This window comes from Antechinus flavipes, chromosome 4, assembly GCF_016432865.1.
Source record: "Antechinus flavipes isolate AdamAnt ecotype Samford, QLD, Australia chromosome 4, AdamAnt_v2, whole genome shotgun sequence".
Classification (NCBI taxonomy): domain Eukaryota; kingdom Metazoa; phylum Chordata; class Mammalia; order Dasyuromorphia; family Dasyuridae; genus Antechinus; species Antechinus flavipes.
In genome coordinates this window covers 331120626-331141916 of record NC_067401.1, presented here as the reverse complement: position 1 = coordinate 331141916, position 21291 = coordinate 331120626, and the positions used below count along the sequence as shown (strand labels likewise).

At 33.9% G+C, this 21291-nt stretch overlaps 1 protein-coding gene across 1 annotated transcript in view; it reads left to right on the top strand.

Annotated features, from left to right (window-relative positions):
- The window catches only part of PLAGL1 (PLAG1 like zinc finger 1), a 141129-nt gene that overhangs the window by 99862 nt on the left and 19976 nt on the right, over positions 1-21291 (top strand). The window contains exons 3-4 of the mRNA XM_051997892.1: positions 3883-4026; positions 5358-5508. The gene's annotated coding sequence lies outside the window, so the exon portion shown is untranslated. The remainder of the gene's footprint in view (positions 1-3882; positions 4027-5357; positions 5509-21291) is intronic.

Below are 21291 nucleotides of genomic sequence, written 5' to 3'. Positions count from 1 at the left end.
TTTTGCCCTCACACATTTCCTGTGAGGAAACCAGATTCCCACCACTGTAGCTCCTATTCACGCAATAGCTTAGGCTACTGCTGGTTAAGTTTTAGTTTTTCCATATTCTGCATACTCAGATCATCATGTGAAAAAGTGATCAATGTCTACTTCTTGAAAGGAGCCAGAGCAAAATATCCGAGGGTTGTTTAAAAGTTTATTCAGGAGTTTATGATTTTAATGAATTGAAAAAGAGTAGTCCTCAATGATCAGGTCAGCAGCTCTGGTGATTAGGTACAAACTCTCCATAACAGCTGTTCTTCGTCTCAGTTCCTCAAATGGACAAGTCTTTCCAATAATCTCCAACATTCTGATTCCTTTAATCAACTTAGCTAACATCATTTTATGAATTAATCTTTAAGACCTATAATTAACCGTAAGATGGTGTAAACTCATTGTGTTCATTCATAAATTTTCCTCACTTTTATTCACCCTATATATTTTCACTCAGACTGAGGTGTGCAAGAAGTGTGTTGATCAATGTTTAACAATGAGACTCTCTGGAAAAAAAATAGGCAAGATATACTTTTTAGTTTAATCCACATAAACACTTTCTTTGGTCTAGGAAAACAGCAAAACAATAAGTCAAACCTCAGTTTATCCTGATTGCTTGTTTCTGAGGTATATAGGGTCACACTGAAAATGTAACACTCCTCCAGCACAACCCTAGGTTTGTAGCAGTAAGGAATGTATAGAAACAGTGAAAATTGATGAATTTGGGGGTCCTAGTTTGCTTCTGTACTTGGAAACTTGCATAGAACTTTCAAATTCTAACTTCTTTGTCAAACACAATCAATTAGAGTTTTATAGTAATAAGTTTCAAAATTAATTGTAATCAAATTCTAATATTCATGCTTTTATTGAACACTTTCATAAATGACATTTCTTTCACACTTCAGATGTAAAGATTTGATGATATAAGAAACAGGATGGGGAATATAGGAAATACACTGCCTTTAGAGTTAGAGAAGGCAGGTAGGTGACAGAATAGATAGAGCACTGGGCTGGAGTCAGGCAGGCTTGAGTTCAAATGTGGCCACAGGCATTTACCAGCTAAGTAACCCTGTGTAAGGCACTTAAACCTGTTTGCCTCAGTTTCTCATTTGTAAAATGACCTGGAGAAGGAAATGACAAACCATTCTATTATTTTTGCCAAGGAAACCCCAAATGGGGTCATGAAGAGTTAGATGCGACTGAAAAACAAATGAACAAGTCAAAGAATCTAGATTCCAATCCTGGCTGTCTCATTTGTCATCCACGTGACCTTGAGCAAACTGCTTTTCTTGGCTATTTTTTCATTTTTGAAATGAGAGGATTGGACTACAGATGATTTCTTAGGTTCTTTCTAGCTTTAATTCTGTGATCTTCCACAGGCAGTTTAATTCCTTACAGAACTCTGGGAGCTAACCATGAATCAATGTCTCATTAGTTTAAGCTTGAACGATGTTGTTACTTAATAAATGTCTTTATTACTGAAGTTAGCTTTTGAAGGGCAGAGGAGGGAGAAATGTGATATTGCCACCAAATCACTTTGCTTTAGTTCTGTAATTGGATATTTTGTTCTCAAAGGGTACGAGTTCTATGTCCAATCAAGAAAAATATGCTTCACAAATTATTTGTATTTTGTCAGATACAGGTACATTCTAAACTTATTAACATATGCAAATGTACTTCCATTCCCCCTTATGAAATACTATATAAGTATGGAGGAGCAAGTTGGTTGGGGAAATAGTTGAGTAGAAAATCAGTTTAAATGCTGAAATGATAAATCTGTTCCTGGAAAGCATTTGATATAGCAAAGATTTAATGTAGGATCATTATTCTAGATTTAAGTTTGTTTTTAGAACAGGGGAAGAGTCAGCTAAATTATTTTACAAATACCAACACTTACACCTGAGAGGCTTATTTGATCAGGGAAATAAGTAACAACTAAAAAGCCTCTTCATGACTGTCTTGTATTTAATTTAGTAAGAGCTTTCTTGGAAAGGCAATGAGAGGTAGTGGAAAGCTTATTTGGTTCAGAACACCTGATTTGAGTTCTGACAATAATCTCTGTGATGTCACTTAACCTCCCCTTCTGTGAAAGGAAGATAATACTTAAACCTTACAGCATTGTTGAATAGATCAAGTAAAATAATGGTTGTTTAAAGGGCTTTATAAACTGTAAAACATGAATATCATTCGTTATTTTAAAATACATTTGTATTGACATTTTTGTTTTGTTTTGTTTTAATATCACCTACAATTCTCAATGTATCCTTTCAGGAAGCTATCATTCCTTCAAACAAAGACTAAAAAGGAATCCCTCTGAAAGTTTCAATAAAACTAACCAACACTTTCAAAAAGTAAATATTATATGCAGTTATCCACATTCATATTTCCTAGCTCTACAAAGGAGTTCATGGAGATCCCTTTTTATCTCTCTTTTTTCTTTTCAAGCTTGGTAATTATTATTTTTCAGCATTCCATTCTTAGAATTTTGTTGTTATTCTTCCTATTTACATTGTTGTAGTCATCGTATATATTGTTTTTCTAGTTCTTATTGCTTCTTTTTGCACCTTTGTGATATTCATCTCAAGCTCCTTTGTATTCCAAACAATAATATTTTATTATATTTAAGTACCATAACCTCTTTAGTTAGTTTGCAATAAATGGACATTTACTTTGTTTCTATTTCTTTGCTGCTACAAAAACTGCCATTATAAATATTTTATTGTTTAAAACTTTTAAAAATTATTAAGCTCATTAGTATACATTCCTCTATATATAGAATCTCTAGTTAAAGGGTGTGACTATTAAAATCACTTTCTTAAATTATTCTGTGTGCTTTCCAGAATGGTTAAACTACTTCACAATTCAACCAATAAACATATTATTAGGATACCCAATCATTCTATAAACCCCTCCAATAATTATTTCCATCTTTTGTCATCTTTGCCAATTTATTGGATATTCATGAAACCTCAGAGATGTTTTGATGTGCATTTTTCATGTTATTATTGATTTGGAGTATTTCTTATGCTGGTTAATATTTTGCCATTCTTTTGAAAACTTTGATATTTTAATGATTAGTTTTTGGTCTCACATAATTTACTTAGCTGCCTTTATATTTGAAATATCAGATACTTAGCAGAAATATTTAATACAAATTTTTCCTCCCTCTTTTTGTCCTAGTTGTCCCTCTTTACTTCATGCAAAAGCTTTTTAATTTAATATCATAGAAATTATGTATTTTCTTTTTCATAATCACTTCTATCCTTTTTTTTGGTTAAGACTTCATTCCCTAGCAATAGCTATGAAAAATACCATATCCAGTTCTCTTTTACATTTGTATAGTAATTGTCAATTATTATTGTTGGGCGTAGAAAAACTTCTAATTTCTGTACAATTACTCCTTTGACAGGCTTTTGTTGCATGTGTCTACCATATCCTTGAACCCCATTAATAGGAAGCCATAGTCTGATACAACTTGTCACTCTATAAATTGTCTCAACAGTGACTGAAATAGCTTTGTAAACTTTTGTCCAGATTCTTGATGATTTTCACTCAGGTGTCTTCTATTTAGACTTTCCTTTTTTGTTCTATTTTACTCAATTCAGTACCTTCCTTTGGTTGGCACAATTTGTATATGGCTACCACTTGTATTTGTTCTCATAGTTCTCCTGCTTTCATGCCTTAGCCATTCCTATTTCTGGGAACCTGTTCATCATAGTTTACATTAGCAATTATACCTATTTCTTGCTTGTTCTAATTGATGCTTGGCATGTAAGTAAATGCTTAGTAAACATTTGAATGAATAAATGAAATATAAAATAAAAAATTTTCTTTCTCTTCAAATTTTAGGTTTAGGATTTACTTGTCTTTGGTTCAAGGACAGAAGAACCAGACAATCCATACAGCACCAGATCATTACTTCAGAATTCCTGAAACTTCTCATAGGATTGCAAGAAAATTGAGGGTTCCGACTGTACTTCTAGTCCAGGGGAGGTAAGAGGGAGCTAATCATAAGGAGGTAGGTGGAATAGTGAGAAGTATGGAAATAAGGTGTATAAGGGGATTGGGGGGGGTGGAAGTAGGAGTTAGTACTAAGTTCAAACTCTTTGCCCCCTACCACAGCTAGTGGTAAGTCAGTCTTAGTAAAAAACAAAGCACCTAAAAGAAGCATCTACCAACAAAATCAGTTTTTTCAAATCTGGAAAAATGTAGAGGGATCATTAGGTAGGAAAAATATTTAATTTGATTTTTTTTCTCTTCAACATGTGAGAAAAGGAAATACTAAAGGATGTATATATAAAGAGTTTCAAAGTTTTACAGACACATATCTAGATATTTTATCTATTAGGCAGATAAGTAGTACAGTTGATAGAGTTCTAGTCCTGGCCTCAGTTTCCTCATCTATAAAATGTATATAATAATAGTATTTCCTATGGTTGTTGTGAGTAATGTAATATTTATAAAGCACTTAACACAATGTGTACCACATTGTAATCACCATATAAATGCTCACTATTATTATTACTACTGCTACTGTTATTTGTGTACTTATATACACCTGCATTTCTGGGATCATGAATGGGTGCTAAATTTTAAGACTGAATTGATCATCTTTATTTTTATATTGATATAACATATATGCAATCATTTTGTTGTTGCTGTTCAGTAATTTTTCAGTTATGTTCAATTCTTTATCACTCTGCATGGAGTTTTCTTGGCAAACATATTAGAGTGGTTTACCCTTTCCTTTTCCAGCTCTTTTTATGAATGAGGAAACTGAGGCAAATAGGATTAAGTGGCTTGCCAGGGTCATACAACTAGAAAGTATCTGAGGCCAGATTTGAATTCAGAAGATGTCTTCCCTACTCCAGATCTGGCCTTTAGTCACTGGGCTACTGGATCCCACATCACTGATAGTCATATTCAAAAATGACACTATAACATTTTTTGTTCAAGGCATTACATCAACAATTCTTGTTTAAATTACTACATATACACCATTCATTATTAGTGATAGACAAGTATATACACTGTGATTTGAATAAGGATAATAGTTAAACATTCCCCTAGACAGAAGAGTTCTGTCTGTAAGATTAAGGCTATTGAGGATTCATGTAAGCTTCACAATTCTATGATTCTTTCCTATTATGGATAGAATGAAGAATATATTATATGCAATTACAAAAAGATTATGCTTTGTACTTAGTGGGCACCTACTAAATATTTGTTATTGTTGTTTTAGTAAAACTAGCTGCTTTGGTGAGGTAGTATGTGATATTGGCATTAAATCACTGTGTTTGTAATTTAATGTTTTATTCTTAAAGAGTGAGGACTGCAGCCAAAGCCTCATCAGAAAATATATACTTCACAGAACACCTCACAGCTGAACTAAATACAGGTTTACTATTTGTGCCTGTCTCATCTTACCTACCTCACTTCCTTTCTGGTTGGAAATGAAAATTGGGAACCAATAGAGTAAGTAAATGCTGAAAAATTGGAGAAATGTACTAATGATAATATGTCAGTCTTCAAAAGTTATAGGATAATAGCCAAGAAGTAGCTCTATAAAATTAATTAAATAAGCACTGATGTCACTAAAATCATTATTCCAATTCTCTATTCAGTAAATTTTCCTGGTGTTGGGGATTGATTTTTAAGAAAAATAGTTTCATTGAATTGTTTTGTGCTTATATTACCTGAATTTTTCTGTGTTGATTCCTCTTTCCTGCCAAAGAGCCATTCTACATAACAAAGTTTTATAAAGAAAAAGAGGGAGATGAGAAAAAATCAGCAAACATCAATAAATTGACTTAAAAAAATAACAACACTGAAAATATATGTTATGACTAAGGACTTCACAGTCTTTCAAAGGAGTCATGGGAAGTGTCTTCTCATAGTTCTTCTTTAGGGTCATGCTTATTTTTTGTAATTTTTGAAACTTTATATTTGGTAATTTTGTCATTATTATTATTTCCAGGTATATTGTTATAATCAATGTATATATTACTTTTTGGCTCTGCTTTCTTCAGTCTGAATTAGTTAGTGCATATCTTACTACTTCATACATAGGTTCATCATATCTGTTTTTTTCTTGCAATAGTGTAATATTCTATTTCAGTGATTGTACGATAATTTGTTTAGCCACTTCCCAATTGATGGACATCTGCTTTTTTGTAAATTTAATTTCACTGACTTCCACATTCCCCCATTAAAAAAATAGCTTTTGATCTATACTAATTATTTTTACTGTTACTTAAAATCACCATTATGGCAGGTACTTTCCAGAACCCACAAGCTTATCCTTGGCATTTAGAGCTTTTTAAAAAATTTTTCTGTTTGGATTTATGAATTCATGGGGGTGAGGAAATTCTAGTGAGAAAACTCACTTGACCAATATAGATTAGCCATTTGTTCTGCAATTTAAGAGGGTCAAGGGGTTTTTTGAATCGTTGAAAAATGAAATGACTTAATGTTATCCAGTCTATGTATGATAAGCACATGGAACCCCATCTTTCTGCTTCAGCAACCAGCTATAAATCCTCTATCCACGCTGCCTCTCTAATAATTCCTTAGGAGAGAATGTAAAAATATATTTCCTTATGATGATGAGGCAAGAGCATGTGACAAGACAAAAACAAAGTATACCAGAATAATTTTTAAAAAATTTTTTCCAAGACCCATATAAATAGCATTGTTTTTCTCTCCTTCACATGACTCCTCTTTATCTTATTTTTTCTCTTTCCCCCATCATTTGTATTTTTTGGCTTTTTACCAAATAAAAAGCCAGGAAAATATTTAACATGTTCAAATTTTAAGCACTCATCCAAAAAAAAACCCTGCAGTTAATTAACTGTTGACTGCTACTCAGAAATTACATTTTTTGTGCTTTATTGCTTCATCCTATTTTTTAGTCCTCTAAATTACCTGGATTTTTTTTCACTAAGAAAACAAGACTATTTGATCCCTAGGTTGACAAATTAATAGCATGAACAATCTAAGGCAATAGGCTTGTCTAATCATCACCTTATTTGGGATTGACAAATGTAATAGAGCAAGAAAATGATATTTCATTCATCTTTTCAAGCAGCCAAGACAAAACCATGAAGCAGGAAAAACTTATAAACTCATCATCCCCGTCCTTCTATCCCTCTCCCTAACAGTTCTTTATTTAGCTCTTACTTCCTCTTTCCACCCAGAGATTGTTATTGTTTGTGCTTCATTCTCGAAGAGGACCATAACATCAGGAAGATGATGCTATGACATGCAAGTGAATTAGATTTGAGTGAGTGAGGGCAAAGTCACAGTCTCACTTTCTCCTCTGGAACCATCTAGGTCTAGTGTTGCCAGATTTAGATCAGAATGATTGAAGATAGCTCTCCCTCTTTCCATCAATGAAAATCACAGCCGCTTTAGATGATCTTACAATTTTAAATCAATTTTCATAGAATCACAGAATTTTGTTGGAATATTGTACCCCAGCTGCCATCTAATCCAATCCAAAGCTCAAAAAAAATTCTTATTACAGTATAGTTGATAAGTTGTTATAAGCTTGCTTAGACTTCACATGAGAGATGTTGGGGAAATCACTATCTCCTCATGCAGTCTATAATGCCTTTGGAAAATTCTAATTCTTAGGAATATTTTCTTTATGTTAAGCTAAAATTTTCCCTTTGCCACTTCTACCTATTACTTTCAGTTTCTTCTTCTAACAAGGCTAATCTTTCTTCTACATGGTAGCCCCTTCGAACTTGAAGACTTCTTTATCTCCCACCTGAATATTCTCCAGGCTAAACATCCCCAGTTTTAGAGTTATGATGATTCAACATAGTCATAGTTGTCCTTCTGTATGCTTTGTAGCTTATCAAGGTCTTTCCTTCATTTGATATTATAGCTGGAAAAACATAAGCCTCATATTACCTGGTGGTCAGTATACTGGTGATAAATGAGCCTTTCAGAACTTATCTGGGTCCTGAAATAAAAGATAGACTCTTCAGACTCCCCTTTTTGAAACCTTTCTTGAAATCTTCCAGAGCTTTCTCATCATTCAATGAGCTTTATGGGACCCAAAGCAACCAAATGAGGAGCCAGAGTAGGACTTAAGTAAAGGTTCCTTCCACAGAAGAATCTTTTCTTATTTGACTGAAAAGTTTTGCTTTGGCGGGGTGGGGTGGGGGAGGGAGTAGGGGAGAGGACTTTCTGCTAAAATCCATAATCCATAAAATCCATAAATTGAAGGGAAACTTCTCTTTTCAATTGGAAGAGTCTTCCAAAGCTTCCATTTCCTATCATCCTCCCTGTCACCCAGGCTTGATATTTTTCATTTGCCTGTAAGTTTCTTGAGGGCGGGCTATCTTTTCCTTCTGTTTTGTATACCTGGTGCTTAGAACCATGGTTGGTACACAGTAGACACTTTATAAATATTTTTTGATTGATTTTTAAGTTTTGATTGATTTACAAGAAATATTTCTTGAATCTTTTATTACTCCTATCAGTCCTACATCCATTCAGTTGCTGAATCCTGTTGATTTTACCTCTATAGTAACTCTCATTTCCATCTTAATATTTATATTTCCACCAATGCAATTGAGATCATCATTACTTTTGCCTGGAAAAATGTAATAACCTGCTAAGTATATCCCGTCTCCTGTCTCTTTAGTCCCCTATTTCTTATCCAAAATAATCTTCCTATTGCATAGGTCTCATTGTATTGTTCCCTTGCTCAGAAACCATCAATTGCTCCCTAATACCTATAGATTTAAATATAAACTCCCCAATCATGTATTTAAAATCCTTCACAATGGCTACAGCATAACTTTTGAATCATGTTTCATTTTGCTTCCTTTTATATGCTTTATTAATACAAATCCATCCAAGATGTTGCCCAGTCTCATTCTTCTCTTACTTGAAGTTGTATATAGTCTCTTCATAACTCTACCTGTTAAAATCTTTTCTCCAATGTTCATCATTTAAGCAGTCTAACTGAAAGAGAATATTTGTTATAGTATTTTATCCAGGTCTATTCTTGTATCATATTCTATCTTAGATTTACTTTTAGTCCTCTTTAATCTATCTAAAATGCCCCTCAAATGGCAAGTTTTTATAATGAAGCCTTTATTTTATTTTTCATAGCACAGTAACTTATATGTTCTTCATGAATGTTTATTGAAATAAATCAAATTGGGAGAAATATTCTTTTTCCAAGATTATTTTAGGAACAGGTTTTAAAGGATTCTTTCCTAATTTTTCAAGTAGATTATTTGCAACAAATATTGTGAGCAAAGGAACAACAGACAGGCTTACATGCGATGTAAAAATTCCTAGCAAGGGAAAATTGGAAAATAGTATGGCAGAAAATAGGTATTAAATAACACCTGACACTCTATATAAAAATAAAGTCAAAATGAGTTCATGATTTAGAGATAAAGGGTGATACTATAAGCAAATTAGAAGAACAAGGAATAGTCTGCCTCTCAGATCTGTGGAAAAGGAAGGAATTTATAGTTAAAGAGGAACTAGAGAACATTATGAAATACAAAATGGATAATTTTGGTTATATTAAACTTAAAAGTTTTTGTACAAACAAAACAAATGCCAACAAGATTAGAAAGGAAGCAGAAAACTAGGGAAAAAATTTACATCCAAGGGTTTTGATAAAGGCCTCATTTCTAAACTATATAGAGAATTAACTCAAATTTATGAGAATACAAGCCATTTTCCAATTGATAAATGGTCAGAAGGTATGAATAAACAATTTTCAGATGAAAAAATTAAAACCATTTTTAGTCATATGAAAAAATTCTCTAAATCACCATTGATCAGAGAAATGCAAATTAAGACAATTCTGAGGTAGCAATATACACCTCTCAGATTGGTTAAGATGACAGGAAAAGATAGTGATAAATTTTGAAGGACGTGGGAAAACTGGGATATAAATACATTGTTGTGAATTGATCCATCCATTCTGGAGAGCAATTTGGATCTATGCCCAAAGGACTATCAAACTGTGCATATCCTTTGATTCAGCATTGTCTCTATTGAGACTATATCCCAAAGAGATCATAAAAAAGGGAAAAGGACCCACATGTAAAAATATGTTTGCAGCAGCTCTTTTGTAGTGTCAAAGAACTAGAAACTGAGTGGATTCCTATCAGTTGAGGAATGACTGAATAAGTTATGGTATATGAATGTTATAGAATATTATTGTTCTATATAAGAAATGATCAGCAGGATGATTTCAGAATGGCTTGTAGAGACTTACATGAACTGATGCTGAGTGAAGTGAGTAGAACCAAAAGAATATTGTATATGACGACAACAAGATTATGTGATGATCAACTCTGATGGATGTGGCTCTTTTCAACAATGAAGTGATTCGGGCCAATTATAATAAACTTGTGATGGAGAGAGCCATATGCAAACAGAAAGAGGACTATAGGAACTGAAGGGACTATTGGGACTGGGAGGGAGAAAAATTTGGAACACAAGGTTTTATAAGGGTGAATATTGAAAACTATCTTTGCATATATTTTGAAAATAAAAAGCTAATATTTAAAAAACAAAATTCCCAGTAAGGGAAAAAAATCAAAGATCAGATGATAACTGAAAAGTCATATATATATCTATATCTATATGTGTGTGTGTGTGTTGTGTATGTGTATAAATATATATATATATGTATGTGTGTGTGTGCTTAGAAGCTAGATATATATATATATCTAGCTTCTAAGCATTCAATCAATAAGGATTTGTTAAGTACTTACTATGTATCAGGCATGATGATAGGCAATTGGGATAAAAAGACAAAAATGAAGCAGTTTCTGTCCTCAAATTGCTTATAGTCTATGCAAGGAGACAATATGCACATATATAATTATATACAAAATAAATGGAAGTTAATTTGTAGTAGGAGGAAGAAACTAGTAGCTGGGGGATCAATAAGGGCTTTATGCAGGTGGTAGCTTCAAGGTAGTTTTGAAGGAGGTTATAGTCTAAGATGAAGAAGTAAGGAAATAGTGCATTTTAGTCATGAGGAATAGAATTGCAAAGGCATGGAGGAGAGGGAGAAGAGGTGTTTTATGTAAGAAATGAGTACAGTTTGGATGATAACTAGAGTGAATGAAAGGTAGTAATTTGTAATAAGACTAGAAAGGGGGATTAAGGCCATGTTATGAAGAGCCTTACGTACTAATAAAGAAGAATTTATATTAGATCCTAGATAATAATAGGCTTTACAAAATAAAACCTAAGGTTTATAAAACACTTAGAAATATTATCTCATATTAACCTCACAACAGCTCTGGAAGGTAGCTGCTATTAATTATTATTCCCATTTTACAGATGACGCATTTAGAGATTAAGTGACTTGCCAAGGTCACACAGCTAGTAAATGTCTGAAGCAGGATTTGAACTCAGGTTTCTTGACCCTTAGAGGTAATAGGGAGCTACTGGAGTTTATTGAGTAGTGAGGGAAATTATATATTTAGTCATATGCTTCATTAACATCACTCCTAAAATGATTGCTCAAGAGACTCAAGTGAAGTTTAGAGCGCTCTGATAGGTAACTAGTTACAGTGGAAAAAGAAATTATAATTAACTCGGTCCCATTAAACCACTTAACCATCAGTAGATGATTTACATTCTAAGAGGTCTGAAAAAAAAACTAGACCTGCAGTTCTGCTCCGATATCCTTCCCCTTACCTACTTACCATAGTTACACCACTGGTAGCTATGGAAAAAATGGTCTGGTCATTGTTTCCTCCCCCTTCTGCGATCTGACCCAGATCCCTGGATCTTGTCTTTAAAAATAAAAGTCCATCGCAGGTACTTGTTCTCTTCTTACCCTAATCTCCTTATCTCCATTCACCTCCCTCTCGTCCCCCAAAGGAATCTGGTGTGAACAAAATAAGACAGATGACAATCACCTTGTGTGGTCTATTGGCAGACCTCCATCACTTGCCCATTATTTTTAGTAACGAAGGGTTTGAAAACTACACGTTGATATTTTAGGAAAAACATGCTATCTGTCCAGAGTGACAAGTGTTAAAATGTTGCTCTGTTAGAGACAAGGATGTCTGGTGTGTCTTTTCACAGAGCATTCCCACAACACCAGAATTGTTCATCTCCCAGCATTTATGGTGATCTTTGGTAACTTTCCAAGTGGGAATATATGCACAGTAGTCATACATGCAATTCAACTAATTATGATTGATGGTGAGTTTGGGGGTTAGATGTGGTACTAATACTAGAGTGGTCATTAGACAAGAAAGGAAGCGTTCAGGCAGGCTGGAGTGTCCTAAATTAAGAACAAAGGAAATATCTTCCCCATCCTACCCCAATGTTTTAGTCCCAAATCATGGAAATCATCTTTAATAATCATAGAACATGATACTATAAAATACATGATACTATATAAAATATGCCATTTTGGGAGCACATTCTTTAAATAGAGCTTAGCTAAGACACAGTTCCCACCTGAGGCATGATGGGCCACTAGTCCCCTGACTATTCTTTTTACTAGGTACCAAGATTTAGCTCACCGATATCCCCTACTGGTTCCTAAATGATAGTACTTCTATTTGGCTTTCCTGGACTCAACCACTTGCTCTTCCTGGTTCCTTGAAACCCACCACCACCACTAAAAAAAGAGAAAAAAAAAAACCAATGCTTTTCTTTTAGGATTTTTAAGAGTTTTGATGCTATTTCTGGTGATAAGACTTTTTTTTTTCCTACATCAACTTTTGAAGACAGCCTCTTAAATTATAGGTGGGTTGTGATTCCTGTCAGCAGAAATTACAGATTCTGGAAGTATTGAAATATTATGAGAGCATGGGAACATGGCAGGGAGAGGTGGTGTCATTGGAACAAATCAAAAGGGAAAATTACAAAATTTATATATGATATTTTCAGTCAATCTATGCCTTCCATGCATACTTTTAGAGAATTGGGCTTTGTCCTTTCTTAGTTCTTCCTCCTTTTGTCTGTCTGATTCTCTACTCTGCTGGTAGACTTTGTCCTCAGTGTCAGGATGGCCAGTGGCCAGTGAATAGCTTAAATGCTATTATCTCTCTTCATCTCTAGGCAGTAGACTCTTTTTCAAAGCTGAAGGGCACGCAAGCTTCTCACTGTATCTCTGGGTGTAGATAGGAGTGATTGTTTTCTGGGAGTTCAATAGTTCTTTAAGCTCCATTGATTTGATTGGTAGCTTTTTAACTTATTTTTTCCCCCTCATGTATAAGTGAAGATTTATTATAGGGTTAATGTGAGGATCTTATTAGACAATGTTTATCAAGTGCTTTGTAAACTTTAACGGGCTCTCTAAATGTCAGCTATTATTATTTATATCCTTATCTCTAGTTACAACAGTCTGATTACACTGAGCCTACTCATTTCATATAAGCAATTTGGGGAGGATAAATTCCTTGGAAGAAATGGAAAAATAAAGAGGAGAGGTGAGATTTGTGGAATAAAGGGAAAAACCCAGAAAATGCTTCTCTAATTTCCCCAGAAGTACATAAGTCACAAAATTATATGACTTCCTCTTTCAGTCTAGTTGTTGGGACTCTGTTCTATACAGCATAAGAGGAAGAAATAAGAAAGAAACCCTCTAGGGGAGCACCATATGATTGCCTAAATACCAATATCAAATGATTGTTTTTAATTGCCTCCTCTCTTGTTCCAGTATCCTTTTCACCCTTGATTAGACTCATGCAAATGTTTTTGGTCTAGAGAGGCAGACCAATAATATCAGTTGCTCTACACTTTTTTTTTCTTCAAAAAGATGATGATGTAGAAATATATTTTGGAAGTAGCTCACACAATAAAATCACTTGGTATGATTCTCTTGTATGTGGACTAAACAATGCTTAATTTGCACATTGGACATTATCATCAGCATATACTTTGTCACCTTTATGACTTTTAGGAAATGATATGGGACTGGGACTTTCTTCATTACTATAATATCTATTTTTTAAAAATTTATTTTAAAAAAAACAGAATAAGAAAAAAAGGAATACAAGAGAAAAGAGAACTTTGTCATGTGCCCAGCAAAAAACATCAGAGAGTATTCAAAATATATAACAACAAATTATCAGATCAAGAAAGCATATGTATTAGTAGAAGAAATTATATTCATGGGTATCCATCTTTTCTTTACTTCCTTCCTTTTCCAAAAAAATTGTTCTTTTGTTTTTTTGCTGCTCAACTTTTTACTTTCTTCTTTTTTCTCTTTCATTCCTTACCCCTATCCCCAAGCAGGCTCTAGTTAAGAAAAGGTAAATTTATACATACATATGTAGATACACATACACACCTCTATCTTTCCTAGTCCTGCTTTAATTCTGCTTCTAACTTGCCTTGCTATTACTTAACTTCCTCTCATCCATGGATACCTCATTTGTCTTCTTTCCACACCCTTTGCTTCCTAGTCTGCTCCCCCCCCATTTCTTTATAGATTTTGGAGGATGCTATACTCTTCATGGTATTTATGTAGTGTTGCCTATTTAATCCATTCCCAATGAGAGTAGGTTTTCAAAACCATGAGCCCTCTTCCTTCCTCTAATGCCTCTATGTCTATTCTTCCTCTGCACCTCATTTGTATAACATAATTACTATTTTTACCTTATCTCTGCCTCAGTCTTTCTTTTGAGCTGCCTTTTTGTCAGTCTTAAACATACAGTATTCATTTCCCACGTAAAGAAAAACATAAAACAATCTGTCCATGTTGAGTTCCTTGAAATTGATCTTTGATATTGGCTCATATGTTAAATTTTCTATTAACTTCAGGTTCGATTGATAGAAAGTCCTGAAAATCTGCAAGTTTGTTAAATGTCCATTTTTTCCTCAATCAATATTATAGATAATTTTGCTCGATGTGATATTTTTGGCTGCAGGCCTAGTTCTTTTGATTGATTGTAGGTATGATTCCAGGTTCTACAGTCATTTATTGTGATTACTAAGTCCTACACAATTCCGATTGAAGCACCAGCATATTTGAATTTTTTTTCCTTGTTTCTTGCAAAATTTTGTTTTTGATCTGGAGTTTTTGAAATTTGGCAATAATGTTTCAATGTGTTTTTCACAAAGGATTTTGTTGAGGTAATGATGGGTGGATTTTTTTCTATTTCTATTTTCCCCTCATGTTCTATCATTCAAGGACAATTTTCTTGTATTGTTTTTTGCATTATTGTATCAAGATTTTATTTTTGATCACCACTTTTAGGCAGTCCAATTATTCTTATATTTTCTCTTCTTGAACTGTTATCCAACTCTATCTTTTTTCCTATGTTTCACATTCTGTTCTATTTTTTCATTCTTTATAATGTCTTTTGTTATTTCTTGGTCTCTCATACTTTCACTGGCTTCCCCTTGCACAATTCTAATTTTCAAAGAGTTATTTTTGTCTTTGAGACTCTGTATCCCTTTTCTAGTTGTTTTTTTTTTTTCACAATCTTCTTGTTTTTCTTGGATGATTTTTAATTTTATTTTTTAGTTTTTCCTCATTGTTTCTCTTTTGATTTTTAAATTCTTTTTTAAGTTTTTGTACAAATTCTTTCTGGGCAGGGAGCCATTCCACATTGCTCTTTAGGGTAGAAGCTTTTTTTACTTCAGTGTCTCCTCTGAAGATGAACCCTGGTTTTCTCTATTCCCATAGTATGTTTCTGTGGTAGAATTTTTCTTTCTTTGCTAGTTTTTTTTTAAAATAAGAGTGTAAGCACCTCTAATCCTAAGGTGAGGCCTCAGCTCTCCCCTCTGACCAGGAACCCTAAACCAAGAGCTCTCCCCCTCCAGTAAGTGCCGGTGTCCCTGCCCTACTGCCCTCTGTACTCACAGGTGCACTGGTTCCTTCTTGTCCAGGGCCACATCTCTGTAGCATAGCTGGGCTTAGTATTCCTAACAGCTAAGGTTCCCTCAGTCTTCCTGAACTCAGACCTGGACTCCACAAACACTCCAGGAGGTGAAAGTTTCTGTGGTTCCTGCTAGGGTTCTTGTCACACCAAGTAGCCCCAGGGCTCCCCACTTGTTGCTTCTGTGGACCTTGCTTGGAGGTGTTTGCACTTCACAGAGGTTAATCCTTGACTTAGAGTCTGTTTTAGGATCTTCTCTAGTTATATCAAGAAGACCCCTGTTCTGCCCCAAGCTTCTTGATTTTTCATCAGTCTATGTTCGCCTGGAAGTACAAATTTGTTCTGTTTCTGGGGGAAGTCTGGAGAACCTAAAATTAACCAACCCACTCTGTTATCTTCCCCAGAATCCACTCCCCTTCCATAATACATTTATATATATATATTTTTAAAGGATAAGCATATTTGCATTATCTTTATGTTCTGTATGTTAATTCATTAGTTTAAATAATGTTCAGTTGTTTTTCAATCATGTCCAATTCTTTGTGACCCCATTTGAGGTTTTCTTGACATAGATTCTAGAATAGTTTGCCATTTCCTTCTCCAGCTTATTTTACAGATGAGGAAATTGAGGCAAGCACAATTAAGTGATTTTCCCAAGTTCACATAGCTGGGAAGTGTTTTAGACTGGATTTGAGGGGCTATTGCTCCTGAGCAACAATTAACTGGAAAAAAAACACATGACCTACTAATTATAACCATAATTTTCTATGAAAAGAAAAGGAACTATGACGTATTAGCAATGTGTTTTAAAAGCTAACATTCAAAGAAAAACTGAGAGCCATGAAGAAACAACAGAAAACAGAAGAACTAGGAAAGAATAGTGGAGGAAAGAAATAAGAAAGCATCGAAAAGTAAATATTCTGAGAGTAGACAATAGAGACATTCATGAAGAGAGAGTAGAACAGTTTTGCAATCTATGGGGACAGAGATTATGAAGGGGGGAAGGAAATGTACAAATACTGTAACCCATGAAGATATATCGACTTTCCAGTGTAGCTGGGTTCAGAATAGGAGAGAAGGTGAAAAGGCATAACTGTGTTTCCTATCAGAGTCCTTGAAGGGGTTAAGTATGTCACACTGAAGATATATCAACTAGGTAATAATAGCAATTCATATTTGTACAGCACTCTAACCAGTGAAAGCAGCTTTAGTTTACAGTGTACTTTCCTCATAGCAAACCTGTGAGGTAGGGAGTGCAAATATCCTGTCCATTTTGCTAGTGAGGAAACTTTTATTAATAATAGAAGCTTATATTTATAGAGCACTTTACAGTTTGCGAAAAGTTTTGAATACATTATTTAATTGTGAAGTAAATGTTGTTATTATCTCAGATTTACATATGAGGAAACTATGACTAAGAGACTTTGTGGCCTGTCCATGGGCGTGTACCTAGGGAATATCAGGACTACGACCAATGCTCATTTCTCTATAACAAGTTGTTCTTAACTTGAGGTACATGAACTTGTTTTCATATACATATATATGTATTGTTCTATAAAAAACAATCAGCGGGATGATTTCAGAAAGACCTGGAGAGACTTACATGGACTAAGGCTAACTAAAGCAAGTAGAATCAAAAGAACATTATACATTAAAACAACAAGATCATACAACGATCAATTTTGATGGATGTGGTTCTTTTCAATAGCGAAGTGATTCAGACCAGTTCCAATGGTCTTGTGATGGAGAGAGAGCCATCTGCACCCAGAGAGAGGACTGTGGGGATAGAGGGTGAATCACAACATAATATTTTCACTTTTTTATTGTTATTTGCTTGCATTTTGTTTTCTTTCTCATTTTTAAAATTATTTTTCTGTACACATTTATGGAAATGTATATAGAAGAATTGTACATTTAACATGTATTGTTTGCCCTCTAGGGGAGGGGAGAGGGAGAAAAAAAATTTGGAACACAAGTTTTTGCAAGGGTGAATGTTGAAAACTATGCATATAGTTTGAAAATAAAAATCTTTAAAATTAATATATACATTAATTACTAAATGATATAATTATATCACATTAAAATATATATTTGAAAAATGTATATATTTGTGTGTGTGTGTGTGTATATATATATATGTATGTATTTCACTGTATTGGATTCCTTTGTTATTCTAATGATATGTTATTCATCTAATGCACTTGAAAACATTATCCTGAGAAAGGTTCCATAGGCTTTCACAGGTTTGCCAAAAGTGTACATGATGCATAAAAGATTAAGAAACCTGTATCATACTCCTTATATTAGTGGTTGGGGTGGGGAGAGGTGTGAGGTAGGAGGGCTTCAATTATCCAAAATACTTTGTCTTTTTTTGCCATTAAGCTTTATATTTTTCAAAATACATCCAAAGATAATTTTCAATATTCACCCTTGCAAAGCCCTGTGTTTCATACTTTTCTCCCTCCTTCTTCATCTCTCCACTCCTCTGAACAGCAAGTAATCCAATATAGGTTAAACATGTGCAGTTTTTCTAAACCTATTTCCACATTTATCATGCTGAACAAGAAAAATTAGATCAAAAAGAAAAAAAATGAGAAAGAAAAAAAAAGCAAGCAAAACAATAATAACCAAAAGGTGAAAATACTATGTTGTGATCTATTTTAGTCTCCATAGCACTCTCTTTAGATGCAGATGGCTTTCTCCATCACAAGTTTATTGGAATTGGCCTGAATTACCATATTTTTGAAAAGAGCCATACTGATCACAGTTGATCATCACATAATCTTGTTGTGGTGTGTGCAATGTTCTCTTGGTTCTATGCACTTCACTCAGCATCAGTTCGTGTAAGTCTCTCCAGGTCTTTCTGAAAGATCTTTTCTTACATAATAATATTTCTTTACATTCATATACCATAACTTGTTTAGTCATTCTCTAACTGATGTTTAACTCAGTTTCCAGTTTCTTGCCACCACAAAAAGGGCTGCTACAAACATTTTTGTATGTGTGAGTCCCTTTCCCTCCTTTATGATCTTTTTGGAATATAGACCCAGTAGAAATACTACTAGATCAAAGAGTATGTACAATTTGATAGCCTAACTTTAGACATAGTTCTAAATTGTCCTCCAGAAGGGTTGGATTAGTTCACAACTCCACCAACAATGTATTAGTCTCTCAGTTTTCTCATATCTCCTCCAATATTTATCATTATTTTTTCTTGTCATCATAGCCAATTTGAGAGGTATGACTTCACACCTTGGAGTGTACCTCAGAGTTGTCTTTATTTGTATTTCTGTAATCAATAGTGATTTAGAAACTTTTTTTCAGATGACTAGAAATGGCTTTAATGTCTTCATCTGAAAATTATCTGTTCATGTCCTTTGACAATTGAAGAATGGCTTGTAAAATACTCCATCTTTCACTATTACTGAGGTGCTTCACAATGATTAATGCTAATGATGACTATCTCAAGCTATCAAGATAAGATTCAGCTTGTTAAAATGTAGACATCTGGGCATTTAAAAGGATTGACTTCTGGTTATTAGGTTCCCAGAACAACTAATTGGCCAAGGATTCTATATAGCTAAGGTTGCTACTGAGCAGCACCAACTCCTTTAGAAATTTACATTATTTCTTCTTAAATAAGGAAAGTTTTTCTCTCCAATACAAACAAAGATTTTTTTTTTCAGATATTGCTTTTTGAGATATACTCTAGTATTAATTCTCTTTAATTACACTAACCTGTAAGGATATATGTTCTGTTAATGTCCTTTTATAGTGAAGTTGCCAGTTTTGTGAATCAGTTGGAATTTCATTCTTTTGTTCTAGTGTTTCACGGAATAGTCATAATTAATCTTACTTTTCTTTCCATGGATTTTCACTTACCCAGATGACAACCAATCATTTATTTATTGTGTAAGCTTACTGTATTAGAGGCTATGAAATTTTTTTGACCCAAACCTATGGTTTTATTGGTCTGGGAAATTCCATATGAGGAAACAGCTTTTTACCAATGCAGATGAATACTTGTTCTTCAAATGGTAAGATTAGAGAGTTTCATGGGAGCACTGACAGGTTTAGTTCCTTTTCTAGGAACACATAGCTAGTATGTGTCAGGGATGGGACTTTAATCCAAATTTTTCTAATTTGTAGATCAATTTTCTATTCAGTATACTGATATATCGGATGCCTTTGGGGCGTTATGTTATGTATAAAATGCATTCCTTGACCTCAGGTAGCTTATAGTTAAGTATAGAGATGAAGTTTTTATAGAAAAACATAGCTGACAATATGCCACCTGCAGGTAGGTGTCAGCTGAGCGACATAGATTATGAGTCATTCATATACTACTATTGCTAATAATTTACATTTATTCAGCACTTTAAGGTTGTACTTTTGTGTTCCAAAAAAAGAGGGATCACAGTAATCTGTGATGATGAGGGGAAGATTTGTGAAGAAAGTAGAACTTAAGACATCTCTTTTTTTGGGAGAGGAAAAAGAAAAAAAAATTAAAATAATATTTATTTTCTTCCAGTTACATGTTAAAACAGTCTTTAATATTTTAAAAAAGTTTTTCTTGAGTTCCAAATTTTATCACTCCATCCCTTCTACCTGATTTAGTAAACAACAATCGTGTAAAGTGTTTCCATATTAGTCATTTTTCCATTTCAATACTATTTGAATCAAGAAGACCGAAAAAAAGAAGGATAATGAAAAAGAGTATAAGACAGTTCTTGAAAGAATAGGAAACGTTCAAATAAGTAAAGGAAGAAAGGCATTCTAAGCAAAGGGAATATTGTAAGCAAAGCTATGAGACCAGAATGAGCTAGTGAAGGTAATGTGTTTATCTTGCAAGGAGCCCTAGAATAAGATTTAGGGGACCTGTAACAGGTTATAAATTGTGGCATGGTTGAACCAAGTCATCTTGAATGTCTCTTCTAGTTCTACAATTCTGTGACTCCATATATATGTATGGATATATATATACACATATATATATAGTAGGACAATGAGCAGATGAATATGACTAGACTAAAAATTTTGTGTAGGGTAGAAGGAGGAAAATATATTTTCATCAGTTAACTGGATCTATGATATATATATCTATGTAGATATTTCATAATAGGCAATCTGAGGAGACTGTAAGACAATGAGGAATTAATGGAGTTTTTTAAATGGATGTGACATGATAGCAGAGCTGTCAGTCAATAAACATTTATTAAACTCTTTATGTATGCCAGAATTCCAGAGTACAGAATGGGTACAGAAGAAATATTGCATAGATAAAATTAACAGACTGCAGCAACAGATTGGATGTGAGGGGAAGGAGATAGGAATTGAGGATGACTTCTAGCTAAGAGCCTAAAGGGCTGGGAGATTAGTGATCCCTCTATAGTAATAGTGGGAGAAGAGGGTT